Raw genomic sequence first — 26,443 nt, 5'->3', positions numbered from 1 at the left:
ACAAGACATCTGCAGCAGCTGTAAAGGCTACAGAAGTACCTCACAAAGAGGATTACTGGCCTCAAACAAATGCCCTACACTGACCGCCTCAAAAAACTCCAGCTTTACTCCGTAGCATATCGCCTACTCCGAGGTGATCTCTGACTAACATATAAAGCTATGTCAAACCCAGAGCTGTTGGACATGCTACACCTAAAAAAATCCCAATCCCTCCAAGCTACATACTCTAGGGACCTAAACCTTGTCACCACAATAAACAGGACATGCTGGAGGGATAAATTCCTGTCCCAGAGTCTTTCCATGCTCTGGAACAGGCTACCCATCTAAAGTTCTTCATTAGCACTCTTCAAGAAAAATCTTGATGAGTGGATGGGAAATAGGAAATACACCCCGGGGATCACTTCTGTGTCTCTGCTCGACAGTGGCACAGGAAAATAACTTTCTTGTGTGGCGTAAGCCAGGGAACCTTGTTGGCTAGGCTTATGTAGGCCCTTGGGCCGATAGCCTAGTACCTACCTATGAACCTATGAACCTAAGTAGTCTCAATAATATTGACCTTTCCATCTACAGTTTGCCTACTGAGTTAGACTCCGCTGTTCAACTACTTGGTGAGACAGTTAATCGAGCACAAGGATTCTTGCAACAATTTGGCGGGTATGCTGGTTTATCCAATTGCAATGATTTGAATGAAGGTACTGCATCTAAAGATAGTAGTACATATTTAGATACTACTTTACTTGCATCATCGAATGGAAACCATAATTTTCTTGAAGATTTTTTTTCTGAATCCAATAAGAATCCCTTTATGGAGGTTGAAGAAGGAGGGTTGGATTTTCTAACTGACAAATAATTGGAAGCATCACTGAACAGCCTTCAAAACCAAGTCTCTTGTCTTTAGGCTGGAAAAATTGCTGTTGTCTTACAAGAGTATTGAAATGGGTAACTTTTATTTGACAAGATGGGCCCATAGTGAAATTGTCCCTATGGGGCTAAGATGCTACAAGTTTCTGAATGGTGTCACAACAGATAGACCCATTTATAGGGAACTTTGTTAAATATATAATAATGCTGGTTTACAGGTGCTGAAAAATTGATAGAGCATAACTGAAGTAAACTATTCAGGGACGGCCCGTGCTACTGGACTGCCGGACTGCAGCCCCCCCAGCTGTAAAAAAAGAAAGAAAGTAAAATAAAATAAAATACAAAGAAAGAAAATAAAAAAAGATCACAAGTAGAGGACCTTCGTGCATGTGCACTAGCAGCATTTCCGATATCCAGACTGCTGCTGAGACAGTCTGGGGCATGCGCAGACTGTCTCAGCAGCAGTCTGGATTAAGAAGCATTCAAGTGCAGAGATCCCAGAAGTCTATGCAGTTGTAACTGCATAGACTGTCACTGGAAAGGGATTGGACTCGGACTGCAATGTTGGCAGGTTGGGAATCTCGTCGGGAAGGACATCTCGTGGGCTTGTAGTGTTCCAACGAACTCTGCTGTGGAAGGAAGGATTTAGTGCTCCAACGAACGGACCTGTCCCAGGTAGGGTGTGTGTGTGTGTGTGTGTGTGTGTGTGTGTGTGTGTGTGTGCGTGTGTGTGTGTGTGTGTGTGTGTGTGTGTGTGTGTGTGTGTGTGTGTGTAAAATGCCCCAGGTGCTACATGGTGGTGGGTAGAGAATAAGGCTTGAACCCTGTACCCAGGTGGCAAGAGCCTGAAGTCCCTACCCACCACCATTTGTAAAAATGTTGCAGATTTTTCCCTCATACTTGTTCTGTACCTCATAAAATCTGTGGATTCTGTATTTTTGTGTCCTTGCAAAACCAGTAGTGCATAGGTGAAGTGGTAGCATTGTTACCTGACAGCTACATGTTCTCTGGTTTGATTCTTGGCTGGGGTGCCTTACCTTCTGTGTGGAGTCTGTATGCCTTCCCTGTTTTTGTTTCCTCTAGTGTTCTCCCATCTTACAAAGACATGTGTCTGTCTGGTGTGTTTCTCCCTGGGCCTCTGCTAAAAATTAGCTTTTGTTCCAAGTCAGACTTTCCTGGTTAACAAATGTTAAAAATGACACACATTTGAATATCAGACTTCATATTCTTCAGAAAGTGCATGGGAGCACAAAAGCTTTTATTCTAGCAATTTTCTAAGTGTATAAGATGGATATTTGAAATGTGTCCCTATTTTTGGGACTGTATTCCCCCATTATTGGCTTCGTCCAGGTTTTGTGCTAAGGTTGAGAGCTATGGTAAGAACTGAATTCACTAAATATGTTTGGGGGCTATATTCCCCCATTATTGGCTTTGTCTGGGTGTTTTTTGCTAAGAGGTTGAGAGCTATGGTGAGAACTGAATTCACTGAATGTTTTGGGACTGTATTCACCCATTATTGTCTTTGTTCAGGTGTTTTGTGCTAAGAGGTTGACAGCTGTGCTATGGTGAGAACTGAATTCACTAAATGGTAGCCATTTCAGTTTCCGTCTTCCTCTTTCACAAAACAGCTGATTTGGCATAGTGGTATGTTACTCTGACTGTTTTGCACAGGGTACTGGGTTTAAGGCTTGGCAGTGAAATGTATGGTGGTAACACAGCATTTTAGTCTAGCAACTTTCCAACATTATACAAGTAATGTTTAAAATGTGTCCCTGTTTTTTGGGCTTTTGTCCCCCCCCCCCCCAATAAACTTTAGGTTTTTCCAAATTTCTTTGTGCTGCAAAGTTCAGAGATACAACTGAGTGAGTAGATTTTACAAGGAGCTGAGAGCTGCAGGGGAGCAAAAGTTTAGTGCTGCTTATGCTGAGTCTGCTTGCATTGTTAATAGCACAACAGGTAGTATACTTGCTTTTGATGCAGAAGGCTGTGGGTTCTACTCCCACAGTAGATAGATGCATTGCTGATACTGTACTGTGTTGCAAAAGGGGTGGATGCTGCACTCCTTTTTGGTGAAGATACCTAGTAACTATGAACCTGTTATCAGTTTGCCATCCATTCCCTATTGCAATATTGCTAGCTTTTCAATTTTTTAGTGTAAGATAGGCAATTTATTCCTGAAGGGTAACAGGTAGTTTATTTGTAGATGAAACAATGAAATACAAAGTTGTTTGCTAGCAGCAACCTCTTTATTAGTTACAGATCTCTTTAATGTTGAATTATTTAGATGACGTTTACTTCTTCAGAGATTGTGCATATTTATTGATACTGGTGGACTGTAGAAGTTTGAGTAGACTTTTATGATGGAAATGTTCTGAATTGGGCAGTTTTGTCATTACTGGTGCATGCATTTTGTTTCATTGTTTACTGGAAAAATTTCAAAACAATAAATTTAAAACACCCTCTAAAACTGCACTGTATTGTTCAAGGAATATAATTTAATACAATCAGGAAGGTGTATGAAAGAGCATGTGTATGTTTTGTGTGAAAGGGGCCTGTGATTTGAAAACAGCCCAAACCTAAAGTTAATCTGCCACTGGCAAAATGTATTTTCTTTGAATGTGGGTTTCAATGCTGTTTCAGTGATTGTGAGTTTTCAAGGGCAGAGAAGTTTTAATGCTAAGTCTGTTCTCATTGTGAGACTGCATTGCTTTGTTTAGCAGATATGATATCTATTAGTGTTTGCGCTGTAAAATGCAAAATGATACTTTTAAATGAAGTCCAAATCATTGCAGAAGTAAAGCAGTATGCACATTAGTGTTTATGGTAAATGGGGTGAAATAGCCAAGTAATGGTTCATTGGAATGGCTGTAGGGGGGAAGCTCCATTCGACCATGATTCTGTGAGGTGGGAAGGGCAGCAAACTCAAAGACAGCCCCGGCAGAACTATACCTCTCAACTGTCCAGATTTTTGCAGAATGAATAGATTTTTGCTTCTTATTTTTCATTTGTTCCTCATAATATTTGTGGTTTTCTGTCAAATCATTTAGGAATGAAGTCACTAAATAATGACAGACACTGAGTTTCAGAATTCATAACCTTCAGAAAAATGCATGCTAAAGCAAGACCTGTTATTCGATCAACTGTCTCAGTTTATACAAGAGCAATTTTTAGTACTGTTTATATGTTCCCCCCATATATTTGGCCTTGTCCAGATTTCCTGCATTGACAGGTTGAGAGGTACATGCAAATAAATTGCTTTATAGAATTAGGCATATCCAAACCTCTCAACTGTCCCCAATTTTGGCTCAAAATGTTGCTCTTCCCCTAATAATCCCTCTGCAAAATGGCAATTTTGGAAGAAAACATGGAGGGTTTACAATTAATAAATAACTGTAATAATCAGTTATAGATTAGTTTTATTTCAGAAATGCATGTAGATTCTTTTATTTTGTCAGCTGCTGAAGTTAGCAGTACTAATATTAAAAAGTGTCCCTTCTTTGACAGGTTCCCAGCTGTATTGTGTGGCTATTTTATATTTTTGAATCACATTTTTGGTCCATTTTTCATAAAATTGTGTTTTTTTGGCAAATTAGTGGCAAATCATTAAAGATTGAAGTTAGAAAATAATGACAGAAATTTCAGTTTCAGATTTCATACCCTTCAGAAAATTCATACTAATGCAAGACCTACTATTCTATTATCTTTCTAAGTTTATAAGAGCAGTATTTAAAATTGTCCTTATTTTTGGGCCTTTGTCCCACTTCTATGTATGGCTTTGTCCAGATTTCTTGCTCTGAGGTTGAGAGGTATGACAAATATGTCAGGGCCATCGCAGTCAGCCAGAGACATTTCAAATTGTGACATACTTGTTGCACCCCACTCCCCCATGTAGTGACTCTGGATGTGTCCAAGCAAGGCAAGGAGCAGTTATGCAGTGTAAATGTGCAGAATATCCCCCCATCCAAGGTAGACACAAGTACTACAATGGCTTTTCATCTGTCCTTGATTTTGCAGAATGTTCTGGTTTCTGTCATATTTTATACTGTTGATTTATGCTTATTATTATTCAGAAAGTGCCTGTTGCTCTGTGTTTAAGTAGCAGTGCTTTAATGACCATCTGGTAAGCTTGTCTGAGATTGTAAGATGCAAATAAGTTTTAATAAGCATACTGTTAAAGAATTGCCAACATTGAAAGCCTTTCTGTTGTTGCCATGCAGAGAATACTTACATAACTAGATAACATATAAGCCTTAGGTATTGAAATGCATATGACAGTATTTGTAATAAAGGACAGGATTACATTATTTTAAGAGCTCATTACAGGCTTTACCTGCAAACTAAACAGAATGCCAATCTATCATGTGTGGTCCATAGCCTGTGCAGTAATCCTTTAAGCAATGTATGCTGAGCTTGTTTCCTGTTTGCTTTTCATTTTTTACTTTGATCATGTTTTCCCCATGAAACAAGTAGATAGTTGTTGTCAGGCAGCAGGTCTTTTTTGGATAGGAAACATTTTTACAAGTGGGGGTATCACAGTGATTGCTACTTTCAGCATGTTACTTGGTACTTTAATAAAGCTGAATATAAATTATAATTAGAACTGGAGTACAAGGAGAAGTGGTTTGAGTTGTGTGCTGCTTGTTTTTCTTATACTTGATTTTGACTAGCATTCCAGTAATGTATTTAAAAAGTAATTTATTTTTTCATGCCTCACAACCTTTTTGTTTCCATCTAGATATTAAGTAAGCTGTCATGCAGCCAACGGATTGAAATCTGTTTTTTCTTCTACACTTCATTTTGTCTTGATTGGACTCTCATAATGATGGTTTGGCACCCAGGGCAGAGTATTTAATTAAAGTTACAGTTTTTGTGGTTTTGAGCTTAGCTCCTCCCCTTTCTAGTTGGCCACACCCACTCCCATTGATCCCACCCATTCAGCTGTCTTCTGCAGCCCCCCTTTGATTTGAAGTAACCAGCCGCCACTGAAACTATTAAGTATTAAAATAGACATTTTGGCTCTCAGTTCTTTGATTGTTAACCATCCTGTTTTTAACTCTGTCAAATCTATCTGGGACAGTATTTCTTCCAAATTATTTAGACATATGGCCACATTTGTGTTTAGAAAAACCAAAAAAAAACTTCAGAGAGCTTTATTACAATATAAATAAAATTCAGCTTTTATTTACAACCACACAGCTCCTAAGAATAAGACAAATAATAAAAACACTTTCAATGACAATACCTTCAGTCCAGTACCGCTAACACTGGTTTATCAGTTATGGTATTAGATGATTTCATGGCCAACAATTTTCCAGTGAATCAAATTGATGCTAATGACAATGGTAGTAATGCAAATAACAACAACATTATTCCATAATTTGAGGAAGCATCAAATGACATCTCCTTTAATTCAGCAACATTGAATAAAACTAGCATCAATGATTTTTTTATCATTCAATGACAGCAACGTAAGAGGAAGCGGTCGGTCATGGAGTGAGGGGATGCCGTAGAGGGTAAGGGAGAGCTCAAGCATAGAGTCCCACCTAAGTGTCCTTAAAAAGGGTTTTTCATTCATACCAGCTCAATGGGCCAATTTAACTAAAGCATTGTTGAATTTTAGACTTTATTTGAGAAAACTGAATTTAAAATACATTTTGAATGATGTTTATTCTTATGATACCTTTGAATGTGAAACATTAAAGAAAAAAGTACTTTTAATCTGTTATTTCACAACACTTTAAATGTTTTTCACAAGTATATTAATGTGATATAAGGGAATTGTTAGCCCTTTGAAACAACTTTAAAGGGTACTCTCACTCCAAATGACACTAAAGCACTTTTCAAACTTTCTATCATTCCAGATGACACTAAAGCACTTTTCAAACTTTCTGAAGATCCTCAAATTAGTGTAATGAAAGCTGATAAAGATATATATATATATATATATATATATATATATATATATATATATATATATAAAAATGCCAGGTTTTGTGATATAAAAAATGAGACCACAATAAATCATTTCAAAACTTTTCCCACCTTTAATGTGACCTATCACCTGTACAATTCAATTGAAAAACAAATCTGTTAGTGGAAATAATATAAAAAAAACATACAATAAGCTGGTTGCATAAGTGTGCACACCCTTAAACTAATACTTTGTTGAAGCACCTTTTGATTTAATTACAGCATTCAGTCTTCTTGGGTACACACCTGCCATCAATTAAAGAGACTCCACATAAAGTTCAGCTGCCCTAATAGGATTTTACTGACATTAACTCAGTTGCCTGCTTCAGCAAAAGCCATGTTCCGCAGAGAGCTTACAAAGCATCAAGGGGATCTCATTGTTGAAAGGTATCAGTCAGGAGAAGAGTACAAAAAATTTCCACAGCACTGGATATACCATGGATAACAGTGAAGGCAGTCATCAAAAAGTAGAGAAAATATGGGACAACAGTGATGTTGCAAACAACTGGACAGCCCTACAAAATTGATGAAAAGACAAGATGAAAACTGGTCAGGGAGGCTGCCAAGAGACCCACAGCACCACTGAAGGAGCTGCAGGAATTTCTGGCAAGTACGGGTTGTGTACTACATGCGATAACAATCTCCTGTATTCTCCATATGTCTGGACTATGGGGAAGGGTTGCAAGGCAGAAGACTTTTCTTACGCAAAAACATCCAGACCCAGCAAAAATTTGCAAAACAATACATCAAATCTCCTAAAAGGATGTGGGAAAATGTGTTAAGGTCTGATGAGACCAAGGCTGACCTTTTTGGTCACAATTCCAAAAGGTACGTTTGGCGCAAAAACAACACTTCACATCATCAAAAGAACACCATCCCCATGGTGAAGCATGGTGGTGGCAGTATCATGCTTTGGGTTTGCTTTTCTTCGGCTGGAACTGGGGTATTAGTCAAGGTGAAGGAAATTATGAACAGTTCCAAATAACAGTCACTTTTGGCCCAAAACCTTTAGGCGTCTGCTAGAAAGCTGAAGATGAAGAGGAATTTCACCTTTCAATATGACAATGACCCAAGCATACATCCAAATCAACAAAAGAATGGCTTCACCAGAAGAAAATTAAAGTTTTGGAATGGCCGAGCCAAAGCCCAGACTTAAATCCAATAGAAAATTTGTGGGGTGACCTGAAGAGGGCTGTACACAAGAGATGCCCTCACAATCTGATAGATTTGGAGCACTTTTGCAAGGAAGAGTGGGCAAATAATGCCAAGTTAAGATGTGCCATGCTGATAGACTCCTACCCAAGAAGACTGAATGCTGCAATTAAATCAAAAGGTGCTTCAACAAAGTATTAGTTTAAGGGTGTGAACAGCTTATTGTATGCTTTTTATTTTTTATATTTTTTCCCCTAACAGATTTGTTTGTTTTTCAATTGAATTGTACTGGTTATAGGTCACATTAAAGGTGGGAAAAGTTTTCAAATGATTTAATATGGTCTCATTTTTTTATATCACAAAAACCTGGCATTTTACATTTTTTTATATTCACTGTGTACACACACACACACACACACACACACACACACACACACACACACACACACACACATCTCTCTCTCTCTCTCTATATATATATATATATATATATATAAACATAGATACATATATACATATATGGGTCTATTTCAGAAGCATGAAACCACACATAACTGAAGACCATATCCCCAAGATGAGAACGCTGACACTTCAGTTACACAACAGACCACATAGCTGACATGTTTCCCATGGTAGAGTAACAACTGGGCGAACAAGGGGAGATTTACCCTCTTCCCCATTATAATGCTATCCTGGAGTTGATATATTTAGTTAGAGCATGGGAAGTATAGTCCCCAACCTGGGTGGGCTGTAGATGGTGTGGTGTATTCTCTGTGAGTGTTTGGCCTTGACTTTAGTGGGCTAAGTTGCTTTCTATTGTCTTTCATTTGAATGGTGATCCAGTGGTTCCTTTCCCTAGGAAAAGAATTCGGCAGTTCATTGTTTCATTTAAATTAAGTTTCTGTGGATGAGTATCAGGTAAGTCAGATTCAGTGGATTGTACTTTTGCTCATTAAAAGTAGATTCATGTATGTATTATGTGTGTGTGTGTATATATATATATATATATATATATATATATATATATATATATATATATATATATATATATATATATAAAAACACATACATACATACATACACATACATAGAAACATGCATACACCGCATATCTATATCTATAGCTGTATCTATATGGGTCTACTTTGTTTCATTGAAAGATCATTCCACTGAATTTCAATTCACCCTGACCAAATTGCTGAAAGGTCAAATTACTGAAAATTCATTTCACCGAATCTCATTTCACTGAAGTGAAGTACTGGCACTGTACAGAGTACTGTAAGGCAAGTAAAAGGTATATGCCATTTTTCCCACTGTAGTGCGATCCTGGAGTTAGTATATATAGTTAAGGGGGGGGGTGAGGGGCACATATATGTATATAAACCACTAAATAAGACCATTCCAAAAATGGTCAAAATTTTTTTAATCATATTGTTTTTTATTTTCAAATAATAATAATAATAATATAATATAAAAACTTTCCTAATATTTTTGTATAACATTTTAAATAACTATATACACTATTTATAGTTAGCCTGACATCAATAGTAATAACTAATATTTTCAATTACTATACAGATTTAACTATATAAAGTTATCTGAGTCTGTTTTTATTTGTAAAGTGTCCACTAAGGATACATTTTTTCCATGGATTGTTTACCAATGGCCTAGGATAAATTCTTAGTTCTTTGATTTTCATTTCCATCAAAATTGTACTCTTCAGCAGGTCTAAAAAGTCTTCCATAATTAGCGATGTGTTTAATTTCCATCTTCTGGTTATGCATTTCTTGGACTTTACAAGTATTGTCTATAATAAATACATATCTGTTTTATTCAACTGAGGACTTTCATTAACATTCAATAATATCAAGGCTTTACATAAATTAAAGGATTCACTGAATAAGGCCTGTAAAGTTTGTTAATTCCATTCCAATATGATTTAATTTTAATATAATCATAAACTATATGATTCCAGTCAGCAGTAGATTCCTGTTCACATCTCCAACATATTCCTTTCCTAGAAGGACTGATTTTAGTAATTTTATCTGGGGTTATAAATGCTCTATATAAATATTTCCCAATAAAGGTTTCTCAATAATGCAAACTAGATGCAAATTTTACTGATAGTAAAAAATTTGATTTGATTTCTTCAGTTAATTGTAATGAATGCCCTTTAGATATGTACAGCCAATAGGATGTTTTAGGTATTGTATTGTAAGGTATTAATTCCTTATATAGATTTGAAATACTATTTCTCATGTTATGATCTTTGTATATAGTATCATATAAGCAATTTATAAATGTTGGTGTATTATTAAAGAAAGAATTATTAATCATTCTACATAAATCTTGGGAATACATTAATATACTTTGTAAAGCCAGCCAGTCCTGACATGGAACTTCAGAAGTAGCCGTTATCAATTGCTTGTATAGAACTTTAAGTTATCTAATGCATTGCTGCCAACAAAAAAAATTCTTCTGTTCCCACAAAGTAATTATTTCTCTGTATATTTTGTGAGGATAATTTTTTGTTTTGCTAAATGGAATTAAAAGATTACACCAACGTTTTAAATCCATATTACAGTTAATGAATTTTCTGAATGAGTTAAAGTAGTGATTAATCAAGTATGATTTGGTAGGTTTTGTTATATTGTATTGCATATTGATGTTTAGTAGGTACCAGGGTATGATGACTTTATTCATTATTGAAAATTTTTCTATTAAAGTAGAATCATTTGTTAATATAACTGTTTGCAAATCTTTCCAATTGTCAAAATAGTTAGGATGTATCCATTCCATAACAGTTTTGAGTATTGATGCCTTTATATATGTTTTGATATCCGGAAAATTTAGTCCTCCTTTTTCCCATGGTCTAATATGATGTATTAATGCTACTCTTTTTCTTTTAGGAAACCAGAGAAACTTTAAAACTTAGTGTTTATCTCTTTAAGTGTATGCTTCTTGGGGAATAACTGAATTGCTAATGCTACATACAACATTTTGGGCAGTAATACCATTTTTATTAACTGTAGTCTATCTTCAAAAGTCAATAATAATTTATTCCATTTTTTTGATGATGTTATTATAATTTGTTAATATTAACCCATTTAGATCTTTGCATAAGACAATTCCTTAATAATTTAAAGAAAATACTTGTTTCCCTATGATATGGTTCTCTTTAAGCTGTATTTCGTTCTTCTTGTTTAAGATTAAAAATTTAGATTTGGATCTATTGAAGTGAAGACCTGAAATCATATAATATTTCTCGGTTAGTATATCTAGTTCCTCTAAAGTTTCTTTGGAATTATGTAATGTTAATAGTATATCATCTGCAAATAGCATTAGTTTGGAGTTATACTGGTTATACATTTACACCTCTTATTTTTTCATTATTATGGACTGAGATTGCAAGAATTTCAATAGCTAAAGCAAATAGAATAGGTGACAGAGGACATCCTTGTTTAGTACCTTTTGTTATAGTAATTGATTCCGAGGTGAAGGTCCTAATTTGATATAAGCTAAATTATTTTTTATATATATTCATTAATAGATGAACAAATGAGGGGGGATTCAAATATTAATACAATTTTAAATAAATATTCCCAATTTAAGGAATCAAAGTCTTTCTCACTGTCTAATCCTATTATTAGTGCTTCTTGATTTCTCTATTTAAATAAATAATGAGAGTGCTCATTCTTTTGATATTGTCATGGGTATGTCTATTGTGAATAAACCCAGTCTGAGCTTTGTCTATTATTTTAGATAATGGTATTTTCATTCTATTTGCTAGAATTGACATGGCTATAGGTTCATAGGTTGGTACTGGGCTATCTGCCCGAAGGCATATATTATCCCAGCCATGTTGTGCGGTATTCACCGCCCCTTTACTAGTTCCCTAGACCCTTGTATTAGCAGCTGCATAGGGCAACTGTTTGAGGCCAGTAATCCTATTGGTTAGGTACCTTTGTGGTCTCTCCAGCTGCTGGAGATGTCTAGCCAGGTACATTCCAATTGGTGCATTGTACTCAATAATGGGTCTGATGAGGGAAGAGTAGAGGGGCACCATTACATCCTTAGATCTTGATGCGAACCCTTTTGTGATCAGATGGGTCACATAGAAGGATTTTCTAACCACTTTGGCAACATGGTTATCAAAGGAAAGCTGACTATCTACTTGGGTCCCTAGATCCCTTATTTCTTCTTCAGATTTCAGGGGATTACCTCCTATGTTGTAGTTTGTGGGTACTCTGTTTTTTCCAAAGGGGATTACTACGCATTTTTTTGCATTTAGCTTGAGACCATGGCTTTGACACCATACATCATTCTCATTTAGGCCCTTCTGGAGGATCTCCATGTCGGCCAGAGACTCTATTATAGCACCCAGTTTGCAGTCGTCTGCAAACTTAGTCAGCCACAGCCCTTCCGTGCTTACCTGTACTTCTGAGAAGTATATGCCAAAGAGGAGGGGCCCCAGGACAGAGCCCTGAGGCACGCCACTCGTTAGTGGTCTGGATTCGGACATAGATCCCGCTACTCTTACTTTATGGGATCTGTCTGAGAGCCAGTTTGTGATCCATCTTGTGACGTAAGGGTTTATGCCCAAGCTGGTGAGCTTATCAATAATACCTGAATGGGGAATGGTGTCAAATGCTTTAGCAAGGTCAAGGTAAGCCATATCTTATAATCATTATTTAATAATGATATAGGTCTATATGAACCACCAAAGATCCAAAAAAATTATTTTCTTTTAGAATTGGGGAATTAATGAGTACTTCCAGAATGGGGGTATTATTGCTTGTGATTGGATTTCTAACAATGTTTTATGAAAGAGGGAAATTAAATTTGAGGGAAAGAGTTTATATATCTCTGTGATTATACCATCTATTCCTGGAGCTTTGTTGCTTTTACTTTCCTTTCTCTTATCGGTAATTTCTTTATAAGAAATGGGTCTTTGTAAGGCCACTTTTAGTTCTTCAGGACCTTTTTATGTATGTAGAAATTGTGTTTAAATTTAATTGATCATTATGTATTACTCCATTTTTAAAATGTTCCATATAATGATGTCTGAATGCATCAAGAATATCTCCTACATCTGAAACTTTTCCTCTGTCTTTTCATGATTAATTTTGCTAATATTATTAGCTTTGAAATGTATTTTAACTCTTGTAGATAAATTATGCAAGTGTCTAGGGGAGGTAGCTAAAGAGTTTATTTTTTAGTTTTTCTAGGGCTAAATTTGTTTTGTGTGTCAACATTTCATTATATTTCTTATTTAATTCCTCTACCTTCCTTTTAATTTCTGGAGAATTTGGACTTTTTTCCAGATTTTGTCATTAAAAGTTTACATTGTAAGCCAAGTAATTCAGAATACTATTGTCTAGCTTTGTTTTTATACCAGCTAATGGATTTTCCAAATATATAGGCTTTTAATGAATCCCATATCATGACTATGTTGACTTCGTTTGTATAATTAATGTCTAAGAAATACTGAAGTTCTGATAATTAATCAAGGTTTAAATTCTTTGATTTTTGTTATATACAATAGAATTTACTTTGGAAATTCAAAATTAAGGAGTTGTGGTCTAAAAAGGGACATGGAATTATTGAAAAATTGTGATTTTTTAGTTAGTTCCTGACCAACAAATATTTTATCAATTCTAGTTTGTGTGCAATATCTATAATCTTGATGTAAGAATAGTAAAGATTTATCTTCTTTCAATTTGAATGTGTCTATTAAATGAAAAGATTCAGTCCATTTTTTTAAAGATTTTGCTATAGAGGATGTGCATAAAGGTCTCTTATTTGTAGTTTCAGAGGTGTCTAGAATGCAGCTAAAATCCCCCATTATTAAGTTTCCCTTATATTTATTAGTGATAAAATCCAAATGCGTTTTAACTGTTCCTGTTTCAATGCCAGGGAGCCAATATAGATTAACTAGGGTCCATATTTTATTGTTAAATTTAACTTTGACGAAAGCCATAAGACCCTCTTTATCTTCATATTCATGAATAACTTCGGGGTTAATGAGATTCTTTTTCCATAGAATCATTGCTCCTCTTGTCTTTGACTTATACGAAGATTGTCCTAACATCATATATTCATTATTGTTCCATACATAAGTATAATTTATTTTGAAATGTGTTTCCTGAAGGAATACTACTTGTGCTTTGTTTACTTTTAGATATATCAGGAAATTAGATCTTTTCCTAGGATTATTTAGGTCATTAGTGGTTAAAGATAACAATGTCAAATCCATGTCAGATTATATATATATATATATATATATATATATATATATATATATAGGTATATACTAGGCTAATGGCTCTGGTGCCTTTACAAGCCTAGCCATAGGATTACCCTGGCATAGTGCCACATGACCTTTATATATATATATATATATATATATATATTAATATTAATATATTATATATAATATTAATACTATATATATATATATATATATATATATATATATATATATATATATATATATTGTTTTGATTGTTGCTCTTAAACTAATTACACTGATAACATTGCACATTATGTTGATATATATTTCTTTAAATATTAAGGTCAAGTTTATTTCTTTTATGTATACATAGAAGATAAAAGTTGAGTCAGGCTTTGAATAAAAAAGTTAAGTAATAAAAGATTTAAAATAACCAATATATATTGAACAATATCCCACTCTAAACATGGAATGTTAGTCATTTCTAATCCAACAGATACACATAGGTCTGTTAGAATATCCCTCATACCTTTAGCAATCATAAACATTGAGCTCCATAAGAAAAAAATTATTTATGGAGAGTAATTTAAAAGATAGAAATATAATGTTCTAAAAACATATACCAGGAAATACTATTTTATGAATTATAATCAATAAACGTATTAAGTTATGAATGCCTAAGTGGAATTCTCATTTGTAGGGAGTAAGTTGTTATATAGATTATATTTAAATGAAGTTAAATTATCATTATATTTAATTATTATTGTTAATAATCAAATAAAATATTCTAGAGAAAGTATCCATTCCAGCTTTTTATGTCATTTTTTTATATTTATATGTTATCTAATTTCCTATGAAGGGCTTTTAAATAGAGATTTAAATATGATCACATCTAATTAACAGTTATTGTTCTGGTATCACATACAAGTGATACCCATTGTATTCATAATAGTATCTAAGTTGATATAAAACATGTAATCAGATTAACATAGTAATTACAAAGAATTCATACAAATATATTACACAATACAACATTTACTAATTACTAGCGTATTAATTCAACTTTCCCCAATACATCTTAAACTGCCTCTCTTCTGTAACATTTTATTTCCATTATCTGAGAAGTGTTAGTCTTGAATCTCTATGTGATACAGTATAATACTTTCTGTTAACTTCTTTACTTGCAAGGAGATGAATTAAATTACTAAACATCAAACAACATAAGCATGCATTTTATTATTAATTTTTAAGAGTCAGATTCTTGTCTAACCATAGGGTTTGATCACTTTGATCATCTTTGATACTAATCATTCCATGAAAAGGTAGTATCAATTATTAGTATTTTTAACTGATATATCTAAGAGGAGTAGCATATTGTTTACAGTACTGCCAAGATTATAGTAATATTGTTGCAAAAGAAACCAGGTGCAGCTGAAGTGCCAATTAAAAACAAACAAACAAACAAAAAAAACAGAGTTAATCAGTACCAGTGCATAAACATAAACAGCCAATGATAAACGCTTACTGCCAGGCTCCTAGTAAACAAGTTGAAAGACTCAGTGAATAGTATTATTCTTTGTATGAAAGCACTTAAATCAGACTTCTCTAAAGAATATCTGAGTCTGGTGTCTACAAAGTTTTCCTAGAAGATTACAACTTTGTAGACTAGTATGTTCCTTAAACATGACAGACATCTAAATGACATGGCAAGAGCTTCCCTACCTTCTATAGGACCACCCTCAGAATTCAAATGGAATATCTCATATACAAGTATAGTTAGGTTAATTATGAACCAGACATGCTTACTTATGTAACTAATCAAATGGTAAACACTAGCTGTATTCCGGGGGTAAATGTGATGCATCGTAGTAAAACAAAATATTTCATAAAGCTGTTGTACAATTTCACAAGATGACACAGTATATGATGATGCAGACAGTAAGTAAATTGAATGAATGAACAACCACTTGCCTGTCAATCATGTATTATTCATCTGCCAATGTTATGGAAATAGTCTGAGCTACCAGTTTCAATCATCACAATTTACACAGATATTCCATGTGGTCCTGAAATGCAGCCCAAACTAAACCAGTGTAGTGTGTTAAAGGTAAGAAAGACAGACTGCATGCTCCATGGCTCAGACAGACAAAGCCCTTACTCCTTACTATGCTCCCAATGATCAAAGAACTGACTAAAGGTGAGCACTGAAAGAAAACAAAACAGGTTAGGAGAGATGATAAGAAATTGCTTACTCATGCTTTTTACCTAAGAAGAAGGGATTGGGCACATATCCTGGAAAATGTATTCCTGATGTCTTCTCTGGTAGACACTGCAGAATGAAAGAATAATGTCTACCCTTGTGTGCTCTTAGGCATGTATGGGAGGAGATGACAAGGTTTGAGGGGGGAAAAAAAGGATGTATGGCTGATTGGATAATGACCATGTAATAGATTTGTAGCAGTGGCTTATATGACAAAAATCCCTCAAAGAAAAGAAAAGATAAATATGAAACTATCAAATAACTGGACAAGTACAATGCACTGCAGTGATATGAACTGAATACATGTGATTTATTACTATGTATTAATCTGTCATTCCTAAATAAGAAAGTTAATTTGAGATGAAGCCAATCATTTAAATATGACATGGGAAGAAAGCTACCACTTTCAAATTAAATAAAATGAAAGTGGGAGGTAGAATGATGTGTTCTTACAATACTACAACTTAACTATTCATATAAAACACAGATTACATTTCTTGATCATCAAATCAGTGAGCAAATGTTAACTGTTTTTAAAAAATAACTTATTACTTCCTTATAGAGTCAAAAGCAGGCTTCTAGTATGGACTTCCGTACTGTTTATGTGAACATTGAACCACTGGCAATCATATTAGGAAGGCTTGCACAGCACTAACAATCACATCATTGTTTTTCGTTACTAAGGCAACCCAAACGAAATTCAAGCTTTGCTGAAAGATATGCGAGAAACAACAATCTTATGGGCTCATGAAGTGTTACAATTACAAAAGGCTTCACATCATGCACCTACCAGTGACATTTTTCCCTCCCTTTTCCCTCTCTTCCCTTTTCCTCCTTCTATAATTTACAAAAATTAAAAAAAAACAAACAAAAAAAAAAAAAAACAAAAGCAGCCGCTAATAAAGAAGTAACGTATATATGGAATTGCAGCTAGCAAGGCAGTAAACATGTTAATATTTATAAACTAGCCATTAAAATGAAATAACCAATAACATTTAACTACTTGAAAGGAACTAAAATTGGTCATTTTAATTAACTAAAACATTCTGATGTACAAATACACCATTTAAGTGAATCAATTATAGGAAGCAAAGACCTTTTCCCCAAAGAAGTATAATATATCAGTGGTACAAGATCTTTATCTACTTTTGAGAGAATATATAACCCAACTTGTCCTACCTGTATTAATGAAGAGTATTCATGTATGCCTTCATTATTTAAAAGCCATTTAGTAGATGTTCTTATTATTAAATTAAAGTAATTTCTCTTTTTTCCTTCCCCTTCCCCCCTTTCTCTCTTTGTCCCTTCTCTAAGAGGTCACATAAAAAGACACATTACTATTTCAACAGTTACTAGTAACAATTCATATCATAGTAGAAACTTTGAGAGGTTTAGCTGATACAGCTATTTAAGATTCAGTCTTTTGTTTTTTCTTTTTAACATCAGTCCAGGGATCTGATTCTTTTGTTCTCTTCGGGGAGGATGATAACCAATCCATATCCTCTGGAATAAAAATCAGGTTGTTATTCTTACTAAACGAAGAAACTTCTTCTAAGTCATTGAACATTCTTGTTTCATTAGGAAGAAGGATTTTTATCTTAGCTGGAAAGACAAGTTGTGCTTTTATATTATTTTGTTTAAGCAGCTTTATTAATGGCCAGACCTTTTTCCTTTGCTCTATTACTCTGGAAGAATAATCATTGTCAAATCTTATCAAGTTCTGGTTGTATTTCAGGGGTGATTTCCTCCATGCAGTTTTTAAAACTAATTATTTTTCCAGGTATGATAATAATTATATGACTATTGATCTGGGAGGAGTATTTGTTGAAGTAGAAGCAGGTTTCTCTAGAGCTCTAGGTGCCCTTTCATTACCGTAAGAGAAACCCTCTTTTAGATCTAGAAAATCAGGAATCCAAGATGTTAACAATGAAATAATGTCCTCACTTTCAGTATTTTCAGGTAGTCCGAAGATCCTGATGTTAGTTCTTCTTTCTCTGTTTTCTAGATCATCCATATTTTTTAGTTACCAAGTATTTTGTTTAAGAAGAAACTTTTTGGGGGTTTCTTCTTCCTTAAGCCTCCCTTCAATGTCATTTAAAGAAGTTTCTATGTTTGTTATTTTTGTCTGGTGTTGTTGTAGCAGTTCTTTGAAAGCATCAGTCTGTTTTTGACAGTTCATTATAACGTTTTCCAAGTGTTGTTTAAAGTCATCCATCTTCAAAGACAGGTCCTGTAAAGTTGTTGTCATCAGTTGTAGTTCATTCTTTAAAGCTGCATCAGGGTGAGAATTCCTTGAGTTGCTCATTTTCAAAGCTGAATTAATCTCCAAGTTTTCTGACAGGAAAATTTTATAAAAATCCACCAAATTTGCTATTAATACAGTTTAGTTGTTTATCTATATATTGTTGTTATTTTTTTGAAAAACAAAAACAGAATTTTCCTGTTTATTTTAATAATTTATGGAGCTCTGAGATTATGCTGCTTTCAGTTGACCATTCAGGTTCCACCCCAATGGTCGGAAAAATTAATAGTATAACCAAAAGAAAACCACTGAAAGACAGAAAAAATGAAATACAGAAATATTTCAATCCTTTATTGTAACCTCTCTGAATGAATAAAGAGGTTATAAATTTTACCTCTTCAGCAAATTCGTTCTCATTAGTAATCAACCTAAATGTTCTTATGAATTGTCCTCTGGGAATATTCTTTTTCATAAAATATGGATGATTACTCCTGTAATGTAGATAAATATTAGCAAATGTATTATTTCAATAAATATAACTGTCATATTTCTTGTTATACTTATCCCATTTAATGGTAACATCAAGAAAGTTAACTTTTTATCTTATTTCACCTAAAGTAAACTTCAAAAATTTGGAATGTATGCTGAGATATTCAGTAAAACTTACATTCATCACAGGTTCCATTGATAAAAAAAACAAGTCTTCCACAAATCTTTTATAATAAACTATCTTGCTACAAATAACAGTGGAAGTTAACGTATAGGATTCCCAGCATCCAAACACCAAATTAGCAAATACAGGAGCCACAGTGGACCCCATTGGTACCCCTTTGATCTGTTAACAAAACATTTTATTAAACACAAAATAATTGTTTTCAAAATCAAGTTCTAGTAATGAACAATAAAATACAAGCATCTCATTAGAAATATCAGTATATTTTGTCATATAAGCTCTAATACACTCTACCCAACATCCTGAGGAATACTAGTAAAGAAGCAACATATATCTATTCTAATGATATAGGTATTTTCTTATTTGTATTCATATGTGTGGTTGAATTCACATAACTTGTCAAGAAGGTCCCATGAATCCTTTATATAGGAAGGCAACTTTTGCACTAATGGATTCAAAATCTGTCTGAGAAAAAAAGAAATACCTTCAATGAAGCTATTAAGGGCCAAATCAATGGGGTTAAAGGGGGAAGGATAAAACTCTTATGAATCCTTGGGATCACAAACAGAACCCTAACTTTTAGATTCTCAACCCTGAAAAAATTATATAAATCAAAATCAATAACATCATTCATAAAATTTCCATACAGTAGTTAATAAATAAGCATATAACTTTTTTGAATATCATTCCAAGAAGCTAATAAATATTCTTCTATATTTTCTAACATTCTCAATTGCTGTAGCATATGCATTAATATCCATAATAACTAACTCCCCACCCTTGTCGGCCTTCATAAATCTAAAGTTAGAATTTCATTTCAAATCATTTAATGCTGCCCTTTCATCGCACTTAAATTGAAATGGTAATTCTTACTTTTCTTGCTTAAAATGTCTCTAATTTTGTTCTCACAAACTTGCTCAAAGACCTTTAATGTACTGTTCAACATAGGATTATAAACAGTTTATTCAAAATCTTAGATGAACCAATGTCTTTTAAAATATAATTTAAATTTAATTTCCTTGTAAGAAAATTTAACTCTAAAAGAGTCTTAGTTAAACTAACCCTGTAAGTAGGCACAAAATTAAAAACCAGTTCTAAAACTCGAACATAGGCTGAATTTAGAGTAAAGTCAGACAAGGTGAATATTATGGTTGTCCATCTGTTAATCTATTTTCTTCTGCCCTCAGTTTCTCCCTCTCTGGTTCTGTAACTGGCTGTCTCCTTTTCCACAAAACAAGTTTTTAGAGCTCACATCCAGATGGTTGGTGTCAGAAGAGGAACTGTGTCTTGGAGAGTACAAAGGAAGTTCAAAGAAATCCCTTGCTATACTTTCTCTTGACCAATGAAGCTGAACTTTCTGTTCTTGTGAAGAAGAAGACTGCAGTGGAACATCATGAATGACATCATAGACAAAGGGGGGACTCATAACCTTGGAAATGCCAGGACCAATAGCAAATGGAATAACAGCATTATATTCCCCCTTAAAGGTGGAATCATTGTTAAATATTGCAGATGTATTTTTCTTTTGGAAATTAGGGTCAAAGAAAGAATATTCAGAATGGGTTTCATAAGACATTCTGTCTCTTTGAAGCTTCTTTGCCTTACAAAAGCCAACAGTCTTTTCAAATCTCTCTACAGCCAACAAAACATTGTCATATTTGCAGTGCATTTCAGGCATATTCTTTAACATAAGATTAATTTGGGTATCCACCTTAATAATATTTTTCTAGCCTGCTTCATTAGGCTAATATTGTTTTTGGTAAACATTCTTAAGAATTCAAGCGCAGCATTATTAAAGAATTCTACACTTTTTAAATAAAAAAGAATCATTCAGAGTAATTCCAATGGGACATTTAAAAATTAAAGCTCCTTTGGAACTATGCCCAGCTCAATACAGTGCTCAAAAAACTTACTTTCAATAACCATTGCCTGAAACTTCTTCAAAATGTTTTCTAGTTCAGGTAAAAGTCCCCTTAGTTCAACTTTTAACAAGTATCCTGATTGTAACTGTCTGGTGTTCACAAAAGGATCATAATTCAAATTTAAAATCACAGCAGCAGCTTTAAACTGCTGGTTGCCACTCAAATCAGGAGAAGGGTAGAATATTAGTTACCTTCTATATCAGTCCTTCGTCATCATCAGAACTTAAAGACCCACTTTTAGTATTGTGATGCTCATTCTTTTACATAGTCAGTAATTCCAAGGACTTGTACATTTCACCCAGGGTATTAAGCAGAATTCAAAACATATTGTCCTGACCCTCTGGTACTAGATGAATAGCTAAAGGAGAACCTCACCCACAAACTCAAAAAACATGTTTATTTAATCATGGTTTGGTGTTTCCTACATTTTAACCACACTCGTGACTATTTTCAGTTTTTTAAAGATTTTTATAGGTAATCTCTGAGTCTGACCACATGGGGTCTGGCGTCTTGAAGCAATTCTAATTGTTTAGTCTGCCTTTAAATATCCCACACTGCAGTTCTCATCTGTAAAAAGTTATATCATGCAGGCCTCTTTCTTCCTGAAGCTTCTGTCACTGATTGATTTGACATGCATACACTGCTGTCTTTCAGTCAGTTAGATTTAAGTAACATTTCATGCCGGTCAGTGACTACTTAAAACACAAACAGTGTAAATGGCACAGAACAGACTTTTAAAATGCTTTTTATTGCTGCTTCTTCTTAGAATGGCTAAACTGCAGCTTTTTTGTGAAGCCTGAATTGTACTACTTTAACTCATCTCCCATCCCTCCTCACACCTAACTTCCTTAGCTGTCTAAGTGCTAAGGGTAATCTTTTACCTGCTTTGATTGACAGCTCACAGCAGGAGACTTGACTCATGTACTGTTTCCTTGTTCTGACTTTACTTTCTGTATGGGTAGGGGAAAGACCAGGAAGCCGTGACATCACAGCATGAATGGGTTTTTTAGGACGGTCATAGTGATGTCAGTTTGGGGAGGGAATTGACCAGAAAACTACCTGTACTCAGTGGCCTTGATAACATCAATGAATTGAAGACTTTTACAGGGTGGAATTAAAGTTTTTTGAAAGTGAAACCACCACAGTACAGTAAGGTACTGTTCTAGTGGAGACAAACAGTCAATTTAAAATATTTTAAATGCTGTGTCCTTATTTATTCATAGCAGGAACAGTAAATATGCAGAAAAAGGATAGAAAAGTTGAGCATTTAAAAATAGAATCCCATTGTTGTCCTTTAAATCCAACAATTTGTCTCCACCAGCACATAACATTGGGCAGTCTTAACTAATAACTACTAAAACCAATAAATAAGACTGTTCCAAAAGGGGTTAAAAATCGACTATATAACAGAAAAAATGAAAGGCACAACAAAAATGAAATATAGAAATGTTTCAACATTGTTTTTATAGTTGCCTCACTTTAAATCCAAAGGGATTTGCTCTAAAACTGAAAATAAGAATTTTGTATATTTATTGCAAACCTTTGAATGTTTAAACAAGGATTTTCTTTTATTATTCACTTTAATTGAATATAAATGCTCTTTGATTCTCTTTTTTAAGGTTCTGGTAGTCACCCCTATATAAAAAGTGTTATACCCTGAACACAAACTAATATAAACTAAACCCTTGGACTTACAAGTTAATCTCCCAGGGACTACAATAGTTTGCTCAACATGTTCCAGTAAAATGTAGGGCCCTCATAAATAAATCTACAGGCTTTACAAAATCAACATTTATAAGTTCCTTTCATTTTACCAATAAAGGGTATAGAGATTTTAGTGCTGTCTTTTTGTAATAATGTTTTAAAACGATTATTTTTTTTTGTATACAAACATGGGGTAGCTGCCTATTACTTTAACCACATTATTACCTTTCAATACTTTCCAATTAGAACTACTAATAACGTTATGAATAGCCTTAATGTCAACAGACATAGCTAAAAACAAACAGATGTTTTATCCACAGAGGACAACCTTTCTATACACCTTTCATTTTCTTAAACTTTAACTAAAGGCTCAACTAAAATGGGCTAAAAAATGCCTTTCTCTTAGAACATCCTTCTTCAGCTACTTTAGATAGAATATCTTTATTATAATCTCTCTGAATGAATAAAGAGGTTATAAATTTTACCTCTTCAGCAAATTCATTCTCATTAGTAATCATTCCAGATGCTCTTATGACTTGTCCTCTAGGAATATTCTTTTTCATAAAATATGAATGATTATTCCTGTAATGTAGATAACTATTAGAAAATGTATTCTCTCAATAAATATAACTGTCAATTTCTTGTTATACCTATCCCATTCAATGGTAACATTCAGAAAGTTAACTTTTTACCCTATCTCATCAAAGTCAGAATGTCTGCTAAGATATTTGATAAAAAACTTACACGCATCACAGGTTCCATTGATAATAAAAAAACAAGTAATCCATAAATCTTTCATAATAAACTATCTTGCTACAAATAACATCGGAAGTCAAAGTGCACATACATATATATATATATATCTATATATATCTATATATATATATATATATATATATATATATATATATATATATATATATATGGGTCTATATTAGAACATCGAGGTTTAAAACCTTTGAATGTTCTAATATCGAACCCTATGGAGCGAAAGCTTAAACTATCGAAGCAACAGAAACCCAAAATCATTCCTAGGGAAAGATTTTGGTTGTCCGTTTCTGTTGCATCTGTATTTTTAGCACTGTGGTGGAAAGTTACGGGGCGGGTTCAGGTAAGAGTGCGATTGTGTGGATGTGAGGGTTAGGGTGGGTTAGGTGAGTTAGGGTTAGGGCACAGGTTAGGACGGGTTAGGTGAGTTAGGGTTAGGGAGCGGGTGAGGTGAGTGTGCAATAGTGACGGACCTTAGGGTTAGGGTTTGGGTTAAGGTAAGTGGATAGTTAGTGGTGTGTGTATAGTTTAGTGTAGGGTTAGTTGTAAGATTTTGGGTGTGCGGATTGCTGTTTGTTTGGTGTGCTTGTGTTGCGTGTATGTGTTTTGGAACAGTGATTTTTTTTCCCTGGGAAAAAATCGCTGTTCTGACAGTTTGAGATTGAAAGCTTTCACTTACATAGGGTCGATTAATCACCGTTCGCTTCTTTAAGCGGTTGGTGATCTAACATAGACCCATATATATACAAATATATATATATATATATATATATATATATATATATATATATATATAGATATATATATATAGATAGATAGATAGATATATAGATACTTTAGACCCATATATATACAAATATATATATATATATATATATATATATATATATATATATATATAGATAGATACTGTATGTACATAACATACATATATACAGTACACACACACACACACACACACACACACACACACACACACACACACACACACACACATATATATATATATATATATATATATATGTATGTATGTATGTATGTATATAAATATATATGTATCTATGTATAAGAAGTTAATTTCCCTTAATCATAAGTCTGGTTTTAATGTACCCAGGAAGTCCCAGGAGTCCTTAATCATGTGTGTGGATAATTCCTGAATGGGCTTTATCATTCTATCATAACAGCAAATGGATAGGTCTTTGAACCAGCAGCTGAAACAATAGGTCTGAAAGTTGGATTAGTAATGCTGTTATGTATCTTTGGTATTCCAAAATTGATGTGAAGAAAATATGTGCAAGCATTTTAATTGTCGTATTTATAAGTATACAGGAAATTTTTTACTGAATTTTATGTATAATTTTATTGCCATGCAAAGGAAAAGCTTGTGCTGTGTTTTTCAACACGTAAGGACTTCAAGAATGAGATTTCATTTATTTTGTTACATGACTGGTTACTTATTCAATGAATTGCTGATCATTTGTATAAAAAACATTTTTGAACCTCAGTTTGTCATTCTGATGAAGTCTGTTGGTGGTGCAGTGGACAAAAAGGTAACGCTGCAGTTTTAAAGCTTAAACAAATCGTATTCAAACAACTACTTGGATTTTTTGGGCTTTTTCCTGTTCTAGAGTTGGAGATAGCTTGTGTTTCTTGTGGTTATTACTTTTCATACTGAGCCATCACTTCTTGTACTTGGACATATTCTTTGGTTTATACTTCTGTAGTTATGGCAGGAGCTGTTTCCAATGGATGGGAACCAGAGTATATTCATGGTTGAAGAACCTATCTCTGAAGCAGCTGACTGCAACGCTCTGCCTCCAAGTTTCATTACTGGTGACTTTATGAAATTAGTTGGGCTTTTCACTGATCTCCTGCAGAGTGGTGTGACAGGTTCTAGTTCTTGTAACAATGGGAAACCTGTTATGTTGGACAGGAGGATTAATAGTGGTTTTGACACTGCGAATGGCTACTCTTGTATTAACCCAAGTGTTCTAGTTGACTGTAGGCAATGGGCTAATGAACCCAACCAACAACAAGGTACTGTTTTTAACAACAAATGTTTTAACTTTAATGATAATAGCAATCCGCCTAACATAAATATTGGACTAGCATGCAACCTCGGTCCTCATACTTTTAACATTGTTGCCTGGCTAAACAAGGATGTTTCACTAGCTTCTGAGCAGCAACTAATACTGGCAGCACAAGAGTTCAGTAATTTAAAATAGCTTATTTCACATTTTGAAAAAAAACTGATGAGACTTATGAATTTACAATTAGACAATGCATATTTAAATCAATGCATTCGGTTAGGCAGGGTTCCAAAGGGCCTTCGTTATTTTAAGTTTCAGAACGGTGTTACACCTGGTTCTAAATGTCACAGTAATCTAGCTGATATGTTTAACCATCAAGGACTTGAACTTTTACCATCGATTATTGAAAATAACAAATATATACATTCTTGTGTTAAAAAGAAAGGGAAAGTAAAGTGCGGGTCTTGTGCTCAATGCCCCTTTATTTTGGAAGTTGAGAGTTTAACATTAGAAAATGACTTAAATTCAAAAGTTTCCTTTGTAAGAGGGAACCGCCAGTCAAAATGTGTTGTGTACCTTGCTGAATGCTCAAGCTGCCCGGGGTTGTATGTAGGCAAAACAAAGACATA

This window comes from Protopterus annectens, chromosome 9.part0 (assembly GCF_019279795.1).
Source record: "Protopterus annectens isolate FY-2018-M chromosome 9.part0, PAN1.0, whole genome shotgun sequence".
NCBI classification, from domain to species: Eukaryota; Metazoa; Chordata; order Ceratodontiformes; family Protopteridae; genus Protopterus; species Protopterus annectens.
The sequence above is the reverse complement of the archived record's forward strand: the minus strand, read 5'-3'. Positions refer to the sequence as shown.